We start from the raw sequence: 13277 nt of genomic DNA, 5'->3' as shown, positions 1-13277 counted from the left end.
TGGCGATTTGCAAAGTCCTCACTTATCTCAATAATTTGTCTATTTCTATGATTGCTGCCACGCCCTCTAATACATAGGACTAGGCCTGGGCGGAGTTCCCAAAAACTCCACCTCACTATGTGGAGTTACGCAAATGGCGGAGCGTTAGAGTGCACCGTTTGCTCTGATTTTTAGCACCAGGTGTTCGTCGCGCACTGGAAAATCAGCGTGCACGGCTCCATGGACAGCGCACAAGGGCGCTGCTTCTTTCTGCCGCTCCAGTAGATGTTGTACTCAAGCGGCAGCTTCCTCAACGCGAATGGAAGGTTTCTCAATGTGAGCGGTAGCTTCCTCAACGCGAATGGAAGGTTTCTCAAAGCGAGCGGCAGCTTCCTCAACGCAAATGGAAGGTTTCTCAATGCGAGCGGTAGCTTCCTCAACGCGAATGGAAGGTTTCTCAATGTGAGCGGTATCTTCCTCAACGCAAATGGAAGGTTTCTCAATGCAAGCGGTAGCTTCCTCAACGCGAATGGAAGGTTTCTCAATGCGAGCGGTATCTTCCTCAACGTGAATGGAAGGTTTCTCAATGCGAGCGGTAGCTTCCTCAACGCGAATGGAAGGTTTCTCAATGCGAGCGGTATCTTCCTCAACGCGAATGGAAGGTTTCTCAATGCGAGCGGTAGCTTCCTCAACGCGAATGGAAGGTTTCTCAATGCGAGCGGTAGCTTCCTCAACGCGAATGGAAGGTTTCTCAATGCGAGCGGTATCTTCCTCAACGCGAATGGAAGGTTTCTCAATGCGAGCGGTAGCTTCCTCAACGCGAATGGAAGGTTTCTCAATGCGAGCGGTAGCTTCCTCAACGCGAATGGAAGGTTTCTCAATGCGAGCGGTATCTTCCTCAACCCGAATGGAAGGTTTCTCTATGTGAGCGGTATCTTCCTCAACGCGAATGGAAGGTTTCTCAATGTGAGCGGTATCTTCCTCAACGCGAATGGAAGGTTTCCCAATGTGAGCGGTATCTTCCTCAACAAGAATGGAAGGTTTCTCAATGCAAGCGGTATCTTCCTCAACGTGAATGGAAGGTTTCTCAATGCGAGCCGGATCTTCCTCCACGCGAATGGAAGGTTACTCAATGCGACCGGTAGCTTACTCAACGCGAATGGAAGGTTTCTCAATGCGAGCAGCAGCTTCCTCAACGCGAATGGAAGGTTTCTCAATGTGAGCGGTATCTTCCTCAACGCGAATGGAAGGTTTCCCAATGTGAGCGGTAGCTTCCTCAACGCGAATGGAAGGTTTCTCAATGCGAGCGGTAGCTTCCTCAACGCGAATGGAAGGTTTCTCAATGCGAGCGGTATCTTCCTCAACCCGAATGGAAGGTTTCTCTATGTGAGCGGTATCTTCCTCAACGCGAATGGAAGGTTTCTCAATGTGAGCGGTATCTTCCTCAACGCGAATGGAAGGTTTCCCAATGTGAGCGGTATCTTCCTCAACACGAATGGAAGGTTTCTCAATGCAAGCGGTATCTTCCTCAACGTGAATGGAAGGTTTCTCAATGCGAGCCGGATCTTCCTCCACGCGAATGGAAGGTTACTCAATGCGACCGGTAGCTTACTCAACGCGAATGGAAGGTTTCTCAATGCGAGCAGCAGCTACCTCAACGCGAATGGAAGGTTTCTCAATGTGAGCGGTATCTTCCTCAACGCGAATGGAAGGTTTCCCAATGTGAGCGGTATCTTCCTCAACGCGAATGGAAGGTTTCTCAATGCAAGCGGTATCTTCCTCAACACGAATGGAAGGTTTCTCAATGCGAGCAGCAGCTACCTCAACGCGAATGGAAGGTTTCTCAATGTGAGCGGTATCTTCCTCAACGCGAATGGAAGGTTTCCCAATGTGAGCGGTATCTTCCTCAACGCGAATGGAAGGTTTCTCAATGCAAGCGGTATCTTCCTCAACACGAATGGAAGGTTTCTCAATGCAAGCAGTATCTTCCTCAACGTGAATGGAAGGTTTCTCAATGCGAGCCGGATCTTCCTCCACGCGAATGGAAGGTTACTCAATGCGACCGGTAGCTTACTCAACGCTAATGGAAGGTTTCTCAATGCGAGCAGCAGCTTCCTCAACGCGAATGGAAGGTTTCTCAATGCAAGCGGTAGCGATCATCGGCGAACCACCCGAATTGAGTAATATCGCCATGAGGTGGTCTGGAGGAAACGCCCACCAACTGAATGCTGGCGAGTGAGAAAAAAACTTCGCTCTGCGGAGTTTTTCAGAACTCTGTGTGCTGGGCGGAGTTGGAAAAACTCAGAGTGGAATTTCACGCGTCCAGGCCTACATGGAACTTATTCCTTAAACATTCAATTCCCCCAGCCTTCTGTCGGGCAGCAGTGCATGCTGGGATGAGTGACATTTTTTATGACAACCTCTTCACAAAGTCTGTTCTTCACCAGAACTGATAAGCAGCCCCTGTAGAACTCAACTTGCCTTAGCCAAGTGGTTCTTTTCAGAACACATCTATAACGGCAACCACAAATGTAATATGCATTGGCAAAGCCAAAAGGTCTGGCTTGCATGATCAGTCCTGACTAAACATTAGGAAAAATAAAAACGTTCTCACGAGATACAGACTTTTCATGATTTATTGTTTTGAGATGTAAAACACACCATTGTGCACTGCAATGCAAGCACTTCACCGGAGGCGGAATGAAATGCAAAACAGCCAATAGCAAGAGACGTGGAGCTAAAGGAACACTTGTCTGGGTGAAGACAATGCACACCATGTATATTTTAAAGAATAGGTCAGGCTGACAGATTAGCTCTAGACCTAAAAATCCCAGCATGCAAAGTGCAGCTTCCTGGAAAGTGTCACGTGACCTGAGCCAACATGGCGGGCATGTTAGCTGCCCAGGGTGCATAAAATGTTTCCAATCAAAATACTTCTGTGTCACTGGGGTAACACCCTATCCAGCAGAGTCAGCAGTAAACACCACAACAGTGGGCCCACCCTTGCCAGCCTCTCACCTTAGCACTCACGTCGACACAAGCAGAAGTAGAGACACACACAATATCAACAGACCACTTCAACGCCAGTTAACAAGAACCCAGAATTGTAAATGGTGCCTAGCTTCTGAAAGTGCCTCAGATTCTTACAAATGCTGTCAATGCGCTATACAAATGCACTTAATCTAAATACAATCTGTAAGACCATTTTTTTAGCCCTGGACAGGGGATGGCCCTAAAGCTGATAGTTATCTCTGTGCATGGAAAGCATAAAATATGCCACTCACAGCTTCTCTAGCAAGGAACTAAGCCCAGTTGACCAGTCCACAGCCTCGAAGATCTGGGCAGGGTGGACACCTGGTGGCACACGTTGTGGGCCACATAATCACGAGTCCCACACTTGCCAATAAACAAGAGCTGTAGCTGGTAGAAGATGCTGGTGTGATATATCCCCTACATATGAAAAACAAGCATTTGCAATGCAATAGGCCTCGCACTTGCGAGAGTTTAAGCTATTGTACATGACAATGCATTTTATATACCTGTTTTGATAATTAACACATAAATAAAAGTCATTGTCATGTGCACTGCCAATAGCTCAAACTCTTATAAATGTGAGACCTCGGCTGCCATTGTCCCGGACTGCTTGGAAAGTGAAAGCGTGCATGGCACAGTGAAAGTTGCAGGAAACTATGTCATGGCTGCAGTAGGAGAAACGCATTAAACAAAATAGTGCTTACAGACTAAATAAGAGACACAGTGTAACAACTGATGTAAAAGGGACAGTCCTCATGGGAGTTTAAAAATGAAAACAAGGCGGTACTAAGGAGGGACTAACAAGCCTATTAACGAATCAGAAGCCAGCATTTATAAAGGACAATGACACAAGCCAATGGAAAATAGAGGCGGAGAGTGGGCGGAGCTTCAAGTCCATACTCGAATACAGCATGCGCTGGCCAGGCTCGACCTAAAATCCACGTTACTTTACTTTAATCTCAGAAGTGGTTAAAATAAAATAACGTGTTTCATCATCTTCACGGAGGCCTCAAAAAGCATCCAGGACCTGGAAAAACATGAAAAGCACCGCCAATGAGGCATCTGCTGTGGTTGAGAACAGCTCCCCACAGACAGGCCCACAAGCCAGCCACCATTACCTGCTTTAGGGGAAGGGTGGGAAGGCAGGCCCAGGCACAGCACCCCGGCTTAGCCGCTAGCAAATGACTTCACCCACCAGCAAGTGCACAGCGGCGCCATTGTACGGCTCAGAGGGAGGAAGGAAGTCCTCGCCCAGGATACACGAGAGGAAGGAACACTTGGATACACGAGAAATTAACATAATTACTCAAAATGGAATACAAATTGCCTTGCAAGCCTGAGGGGAGCCAATAAAAAAAGAAAAACAACACTACTTCTGGGAATAAAAGAAGTGAAGTGTTAAACTTGGTATATTTAGTTTGCACATCGAAGGGATGTTAAGTGCTCAACATGCAAATGGGATATGTATTTAGTCAGTAAGATAAATATCCGTGAGCAAACCCATGCTTGTATAAAGAATCAAGCAAGCTCTTGCTTGCATTTTGAATCCTAAAATGTTTAAAAAGCTGCTGCATTAAAAAAGACGATACAAAAGGGGATGATGGACGGAGCGTTTGAGCAAATTAAACACTCACCCCAGTCAACTGATCTGGGTTTAATCCATCACCATTCTTTAGCTCACTCAGCCACCCCAGTTCAGACATGGCCATATGCAGATCAGTCTGACCCTGTGCCTCATGGGAGCAGTCCAGCCCAAACTGCCAAGCCATGTCTTCCCTGGACCGGAAACAAGCTTTCGAGGACCGGTTTCGGATTCATAATCCTCATCAGCCAGGCTATCTTGAATCCAGTGGCCAAGCGAGCAAGGAAAAGACAGCTCTCTGTTTACAATGCATTGCGAGATGACGTGTTTAATTTGTCATGCATGATTCAGTGTGCTTTTCAGATGTGAAATAGTCCCTCATGCGTTGCAATGGAAAAACTTCACAGGAGGCGGACTGATACACCAGACAGCTAATAGCATGAGGTGAGAGGGCCCGCTCTCTCCGAGGAGCGAAAACCTGCTGTATATATTCAAAGAATTGGTTAACAGAGGCTTGGATGGGCCGACCAGTAGCAGGACAGACATAATCCAGCGCTACCCACTGGCCTGAGTGATCTTCTCTCGAACTGACCACCGCCATCCCACAGTGGTGCGCACAGACACAAAGACACAGTCAAAAATGCGACAGTGACGGTCTGTGAGAGCGACATTTATCAAGAAATCACGCTGTGCAGTGTACCACCGTGCTGAGCCGCGTGAAAGGGAAACGCAGGAATGCGCTGTATTTAACATCATACGCACGTTCCTGCCGTTTCCATGCGCTGGTGCACAATGTGCTGCCTTGTGCCAACTCAGGGACCCTTGCACCATTGGGGCAAGAAGCAGCACAGCTAGAGAGAGGAAAAAACAAGAAAAATAAAGATATTTCTCCTCGTTATGCCTCACCTTGGGAGGCGTAGCATTTTGATGAGTTCCCAGGTCTACCAGTAGTGGTGAGTCTGGGAATGCAACAAAATCCATGGGTGGATAGATGCGTGGGACGACCCACAGTGCACCGGTGGAACACATCCCTTGTGCAGAGTAACGCAACGCAGATTTTTGCCCTGCATTGTGTTGCTTAATCAAGCCAGTTGGCCACGCAAGCTGATCTTGCGTATCTTGATCAATCTAACTTTAGTGCTGCGTTGTTCTAGCGCCGCATTATTCGTTTTGCTTTTTTGATTACAAAGCGCACGCAGGTCCCCATCAACGAAATGAGCTCACACCACGGAGAAATCCTCCCCCTGCTCGGCAGCACACACAACTGCCCGGTAGCCAGTCCGGCCCTGGCCGCATTGCGAGACGCAAGGGCGACGCACCGCATTGGTACTTACGCCTCCATCTTTGTCAGCTGCTTGAAGGTGTAGACTTGCACCCTTCGAAGCCGGCGGAAGGCCCACCCGCGCCTCTCACTTCCGGGTCCGCCAGGGAGCATCAAGGCTGCACCGGCTGGAATATTTGACACCCCACCGCCGGACGGCTCGCCCTCTCTGGCACTCACAGAGAAAGACACAGCAGCCACAGCCAGCCAACACGACTCACAGAGAACCATGGACTCTTCAGAAAGAAACTGAAAAACACCCTTTCCCCAGATACTGGAGTTACCATAAACTAGATGAAGAGTAAGCAATTTAGCACAGGCGTTCTTTCCTAGCGCCATGATGTCCCTCGGGATGATTGATGCGCTTTACAAGTACCATAAAATACAAATACAAATTCCAGAAAAAAGGGAGGAGCCGATGGCCAGCCCAAAGATCACACAAGCAGAACGGCTGAGCCGGGATTGGAAGTCGACTTCCGACTGTAAATACGGACCTTTGGACTCGTCAATACTTTCACCGGCCCCTTGATGTCTGGGGCGGCTCGGCCTTTGTAGCAAGCGGTGCACGCGGATCAAAGTCATTACATTTACTAAGCGCTACATAACTGGGCTGCCACTGCTATATTTTATGAACCGCCTCTCTATAGCGCCAACCAACATTATTAAGGCTTCCTAGCGGGTTCTCCAAATCTGCACCTTTTTTCGCGGATCTGGAAATGTGAAGATATAAACATGATGTCATAATGCGGGTCTAATAGTAATCTAAAGTAACAGGAATTAAATAAACTTCATCAAGCCGCTTCCAGCACTGTGCCGGGTCACCCTGCAGACAGGAAGTCCCCGCCTTCAAGCCACACACGCCTCCAGCAGCAAACTGCAGAACCTCTGAATCACATCTAACACGGCAGGATGTGTGCATCCGGCTGTCAGACAAAATAGCAAGCATTTACAATGCAACGGTCTCGCCTTTGCAAAAGTTAGAGGTATTGTAAATGACAACATTTTTATTTATGTGTTGGTTTTGAAAACAGATAAATAAATGGCATAGTCATTGCCACCCTCTGAAGTTCACCCGCCTCGTGGAATAGGAGCAGGGCTCAGATTCCCGGGACCCACCAGTGCCTGTGACACTTGAGGAATGTGGTGGAATGACGTCACAGCTTCACCGTGTGAGTGTCCTTCCTGACCCCTGCCAGGCCAGCTTCAGGTGACGTCACGGAGGACTGGGGGCAGGGTGAGCTCCCCTTCCCGCTCCCATAATGCACCGGGGTCGAGGGCACTATATTAAGACACTCCGCACACAGTGCCAGAGGGGGTGTAATGTTTCCTTCTAATCTGGCGCACGGGTAAACATTTTAACACGTGCCCACAAACCGTGCTGGCACGGTGGAGCTGCACGCCGGCGTGTGGTACCAATGCCCAAGAAGCCAACCCTGGGAGCTGTGTTATTGCACTGATATAGCGCAAAGAAGGTGGATCTCGGCGCTGCGCCAGCACAGAACCATAACAGCTAGAACAAACACATCTCAAGGTTTTTTTTAAACTTGGCAAAGTCTGAACAGTAGCACAGATGGCACGGAAGTTGGTTCCAGGACGTGGTGGCGAGAAAGGAGAAAGCTCTACGCCCAGTCTGGTAGGGGGAACCGTCAAGAGCGTCTTATAGCTTGAACGAAGCATTCTTGCAGGGTGGTAGTAACTCAGTTCTGCCCTTTAAATAGGAGGGGGCGCCCCCCATCAGAGCCCTGTGAGCAGGCAGCAGGCCTGGTGCTTTCTGACAGAAGCCAGTGCCAGGATCTCAAACAGTGCTGGACTGGGAACCAAAACCGGCCCTGGAAAAGTGCTCAGCCGGCGCCCCCCCGGGGGTGGTTGTGGGTGCCGCCGAGCTCTTTGCCGGGGCCGGTTTTCGGCCGATTTTTATGCTGCAAAAACGGCCCTGTAACAAAAACGAAACCGGCCCCCACCCCTGCGGCGCACTGGGGGATTGCCCGGTGCACTCTACGCCTAGTCCGGCCCTGATCTCAAAGTAGGCGCTGAGGCGGAACCTGCTGCAGGCTGCAGAGCAGGGGGGCAGCTGTAATCTGCACTACAGGGAGTCTGGCCAATAAGGTGTCATTGCTGGCCATAAGCAAGGTGTTACCTAGGAGTAGCAAAGGATTCTGGGTACCATCAAGAAACCAGGGTATTGTCACAAGTTAAGTATTCAGTCTCTGCGTTCTGTGACACAACGTGGGCACTAAAACAAGATTTGTGCATTGTCTCTTGTGAAGTATTAGTGCCAAGGGAGTGAGGCGTGAAGAAAACTGATGCACTGTGTCTCTTGTGAACTATCTGTAATAAGAGAGTGAGGCGTGAAGAAAGAATGGTGCACTGTCTCTTGTGAACTAGCACAGTGTCTTGTGAACTATCTGTAAGAAGAGAGTGAGGCATGAAGAAAGACTGATGCACTGTGTCTTGTGAACTATCTGTAACAAGAGAGTGAGGCGTGAAGAAAGACTGCTGCACTATGTCTTGTGAACTATCTGTAACAAGAGAGTGAGGCATGAAGAAAGACTGATGCACTATGTCTTGTGAACTATCTGTAACAAGAAAGTGAGGCGTGAAGAAAGACTGCTGCACTATGTCTTGTGAACTATCTGTAACAAGAAAGTGAGGCAGGAAGAACGACTGATGTGTGTCTTGTGCACTATCTTTAACAAGAGAGTGAGGCGTGAAGAAAACTGGTGCACTGTGTATTGTGAACTCTCTGTAACAAGAAGGTGAGGCGTGAAGAAAACGGATACACTATGTCTTATGAACTATCACTACGTCTTGTGAACTATCTGTAACACAAGAGTGAGGCGTTAAGAAAGACTCCTGCACTATGTCTTGTGAACTATCTGTAACAAGAAAGTGTGGTGTGAAGAAAGACTGATGCACTATGTCTTGTGAACTATCTGTAACAAGAAAGTGAGGCAGGAAGAACGACTGATGTGTTGTGTCTTGTGAACTATCTGTAACAAAAGAGTGAGGAGTGAAGAAAAAGTGATGCACTGTGTCTTGTGAACTATCTAACAAGAGAGTGAGGCGTGAAGAAAACTGATGCACTGTCTTGTGAACTATCTGTAATAAGAGAGTGAGGCATGAAGAAAGAATTGTGCACTGTGTCTTGTGAACTAGCACTGTGTCTTGTGAACTATCTGTAACAAGAGAGTGAGGCATGAAGAAAGACTGATGCACTGTGTCTTGTGAACTATCTGTAACAAGAGAGTGAGGCATGAAGAAAGACTGATGCACTGTGTCTTGTGAACTAACAAGAAAGTGAGGTGTGAAGAAAGACTGATGCACTATGTCTTGTGAACTAACTGCAACAAGAGAGTGAGGCGTGAAGAAAGACTGGTGCACTGTGTCTTGTGAACTATCTGTAACAAGAGAGTGAGGCGTGAAGAAAACTGGTGCACTGTGTCTTGTGAACTCTCTGTAACAAGAAGGTGAGGCGTGAAGAAAACGGATATACTATGTCTTGTGAACTATCACTACGTCTTGTGAACTATCTGTAACAAGTGAGTGAGGCGTGAGGAAAAAGTGATGTAATGTGCATCTCATAAGATATTCATGCGAGCGCAAGACACTTTAAAAGATTCGGACAAGGTTGGTCTTGTGAAACATCTGTGCCAAGTGAGCGAGGCATGAAGAAAGCTTCATACCATGTGTGTAGCTCGTCAAGAGTTTATGTCTCAGTGAACATAGACAATGGCGTCAATGCGCTTGCTGTGAAAACAGAGCACCACCCGCAAGGCGGATAACTGGGGTGCGCACAATCTTGTGAAACATTGTGCAAGACCCAAGTACACAGGCAACAGAACAGTGCAATGATCTGGCCCCCAAACCTAAAAACCGGTCCGTGCGCCATCTTGTACAGACGATGCCAAGCCCTAAAGTGCAGGGGAGAGAACCACGCTCCATACTGTGAAAACACAGTGCACAAGAGGCTAAAATCAAGCACAAGAGGCTAAAATCAAGCACCAGAGCAGCGCACTGTCTCACGTGGACACCCGGCACGACCCCAGAGTGTAGGTATCAGAACCATTCATCAGGGGTAGTAAACACTATAGAAATGCTAGCACCATACCACCATAGAGTGTGACGTCACAGTGCACTAGCAGCAAACGGACAATTGTGCCAGGCGTGCACCACTTTACGCTACTATTATGCATGACCCCGGAGTAGGGCAACTGAACCATGCCCTGAAGACACCATACATACCCCTCAGGGAGCGGGCCACCTCTGCCCTGAAATCCACCAGTGGCACGGAGGACTTGTGTTGGTGAAAACCTGTGCCTGACACTTTAAAGAGTCAGTGAACCCCTTCCACAGGGCCCATGGATGCCAACATGCCGAGGGACACTGGTGAACCCAATACACCTGCACCCCCTAACAGGCGTGCACGTGATAAGTGAATCACGGGCACTTTCTGTCAATAAACCTTGTGCACGAGCACACCATTGGCTGTTTGTAAGCCGATGTACAACACACGTGCACGCAGAGTACACAACTTTCACAAGTCGACCGGTGCACTATCACCCACAGCACACAAGCCCCTCCCTGGGACAACAGACAGGTGATTCATTGTGCAGTCGTGTTATGTAACTCCCAAAAGTGAAAGCAGCAAAACACAACTTACAACACACCACAGTGCAAAGAACGTCAAAGACCGTGTGCTCTCCAACACCCAGCACCCTACACACCAAGCACCACACAGCCTGTCAGAAGCAGAACCGGCGCAGCCGCTAGTGTGTACACAAGCACGGCATGGCACCCGGCCGTGCACGAAACCTGCGTGCACAGAGCAGATCAAAGGGAAGGAACAGCAAACAGACACAGCAAACACCGCGACACGGGGAGGAGAGAGTACACGGCTGGGAGCCAGGCTGGAGGGGCTGGAGGGGCGGCCGGGGCAGCACACGGCCGCCGTGGAAGAGGCAGGACAAGGGGGCTTAACTTCCACTTGCTGGGCTCCCAACAAGGTGTGCAAACAGCAACGTGGGCAGAGTTTTACAGGGATAGGGTGGAGGTACAGACACCAAGGTGGGCAGAGTGGAGGTACAAACACCAAGGTGAGCAGACCTCCACAGGGGTAGGGTGGAGGTACAGGCACCAAGGTGGGCAGGCTTCTACAGGGGAAGGATGTGGGGGTACAGGCACCAAGACGGGCAGAATTCTACAGGGGAAGGGTGTGGGGGCACTGACACCAAGGTGGGCAGAATTCTACAGGGTGTGGGGGCACTGACACCAAGGTGGGCAGAGTGGAGGTACAGACACCAACGTGGGCAGACCTCCACGGGGGCAGGGTGTGGTACTGACACCAAGGTGGGCAGACTTCTAATGGGGAAGGCGGTACTGATACCAAGGTGGGCAGAATTCTACAGGGTGTGGGGGTACTGACACCTAGGTGGGCAGAATTCTACAGGGTGTGGGGGTACTGACACCAAGGTGGGTAGACTTCGACAGGTGGTACTGACACCAAGGTGGGCAGAATTCTACAGGGTGTGGGGGTACTGACACCAAGGTGGGCAGAATTCTACAGGGTGTGGGGGTACTGACACCAAGGTGGGAAGAATTCTACAGGGTGTGGGGGTACTGACACCAAGGTGGGAAGAATTCTACAGGGTGTGGGGGTACTGACACCAAGGTGGGCAGAATTCTACAGGGTGTGGGGGTACTGACACCAAGGTGGGCAGAATTCTACTGGGTGTGGGGGTACTGACACCAAGGTGGGCAGAATTCTACAGGGTGTGGGGGTACTGACACCAATGTGGGCAGAATTCTACAGGGTGTGGGGGTACTGACACCAATGTGGGCAGAATTCTACAGGGTGTGGGGGTACTGTCAACAAGGTGGCCAGAATTCGACAGGGGAAGGGGGTACTGTCAACAAGGTGGGCAGAATTCGACAGGGGAAGGGGGTACTGTCAACAAGGTGGGCAGAATTCGACAGGGGAAGGGGGTACTGACACCAAGGTGGGCAGAATTCGACAGGGGAAGGGGGTACTGACACCAAGGTGGGCAGAATTCGACAGGGGAAGGGGTACGGACACCAAGGTGGGCAGAATTCTACAGGGGAAGGGGGTACTGACACCAAGGTGGACAGAATTCTACAGGGTGTGGGGGTACTGACACCAAGGTGGACAGAATTCTTGTGGGGGTACTGACACCAACGTGGGCAGAATTCTACAGGGTGTGGGGGTACTGACACCAATGTGGGCAGAATTCTACAGGGTGTGGGGGTACTGACAACAAGGTGGGCAGAATTCTACAGGGGAAGGGGGTACTGACACCAAGGTGGGCAGAATTCTACAGGGGAAGGGGGTACTGACAACAAGGTGGGCAGAATTCTACAGGGGAAGGGGGTACTGACAACAAGGTGGGCAGAATTCTACAGGGGAAGGGGGTACTGACACCAAGGTGGGCAGAATTCTACAGGGGAAGGGGGTACTGACACCAAGGTGGGCAGAATTCTACAGGGGAAGGGGGTACTGACACCAAGGTGGGCAGAATTCTACAGGGGCAGGGTGTGGGGGTACTGACACCAACGTAGGCAGACCCCTACAGGGGCAGTGTGGAGGTACAGAGACCAACGTGGGAAGACCTCTACAGGGGCAGGGTAGAGGGACCGAAAACAACATGGGCAGAATATGTTGACAACTTGGGCACAGCTCTAAGTAGGCAGGCTGGGGGCTGATGCCAAGTTGGGCAGAATTCTACACGAGGAGGTTGTTGGGCATGACGACAACCTAGGCAGGACTCTACAGGGTGAAGAGGGACGGACAACGTGGGCAGCCTCCCAGAGGGGCAGTGAGCAGGGCCCGGCCACCAGAAAGTAGAAGCTGGTGCAGAAGTTTCCGGAGTGCAGCGCCCCTCACCCCGGGGCAGCCGCCCCCCCGGTGCCCCTCCAGCACTCCAGAGCCACTCACCTCCCGCTCCTCAGTAAACAGCCGCCGTCGGGGGCTCCATGGCGCGGGTCCTGCTCCGGGCGCCCGTCCGGCCCCTGGCACTGACTCTGGGGAGACTGGCAGCTGCGCCCGGACAAAGCTGCAAGAGGCGGCCCCGGCCAGGCCCCGCCCCCGGGGAGGGGCCCCGGGCCCGGGCAGGAACAAAGAGGGGCTTCATCTGCATGGGGCGCAGGCCCCGCCCCCTCGGAGATTACGCCACACCCCGGCCATTGAAGAGAAGGGCTCCCCCGGGGACGGGCTCCTGGGTCCTAGAACCCCCGGATCCATGGTGGGGGAGGGGAAGGAAGCGAGGATGAAAGCAGACTTGCGGCGGTTTCCCTTTCACTTCCCTTTAAACTCTCCCCCTTTCATCCCTGAAGGAAACTATTTAGGAA

The 13277-nt window shown here is 50.7% G+C and overlaps 1 protein-coding gene across 1 annotated transcript in view; it reads right to left on the bottom strand.

Moving 5' to 3' along the window:
• Positions 1-12985, bottom strand: part of LOC144799215 (ectoderm-neural cortex protein 1-like) — a 30974-nt gene extending 17989 nt beyond the window's left edge. Inside the window, exon 1 of the mRNA XM_078670487.1 lies at positions 12865-12985. The gene's annotated coding sequence lies outside the window, so the exon portion shown is untranslated. The remainder of the gene's footprint in view (positions 1-12864) is intronic.
• Between the last annotated feature and the right edge of the window lie 292 nt (positions 12986-13277).

Source organism: Lissotriton helveticus, chromosome 12, assembly GCF_964261635.1.
Source record: "Lissotriton helveticus chromosome 12, aLisHel1.1, whole genome shotgun sequence".
Classification (NCBI taxonomy): Eukaryota; Metazoa; Chordata; class Amphibia; order Caudata; family Salamandridae; genus Lissotriton; species Lissotriton helveticus.
Note: the sequence above shows the minus strand (reverse complement) of the source record. Positions and strands in the feature narration are given on the sequence as shown.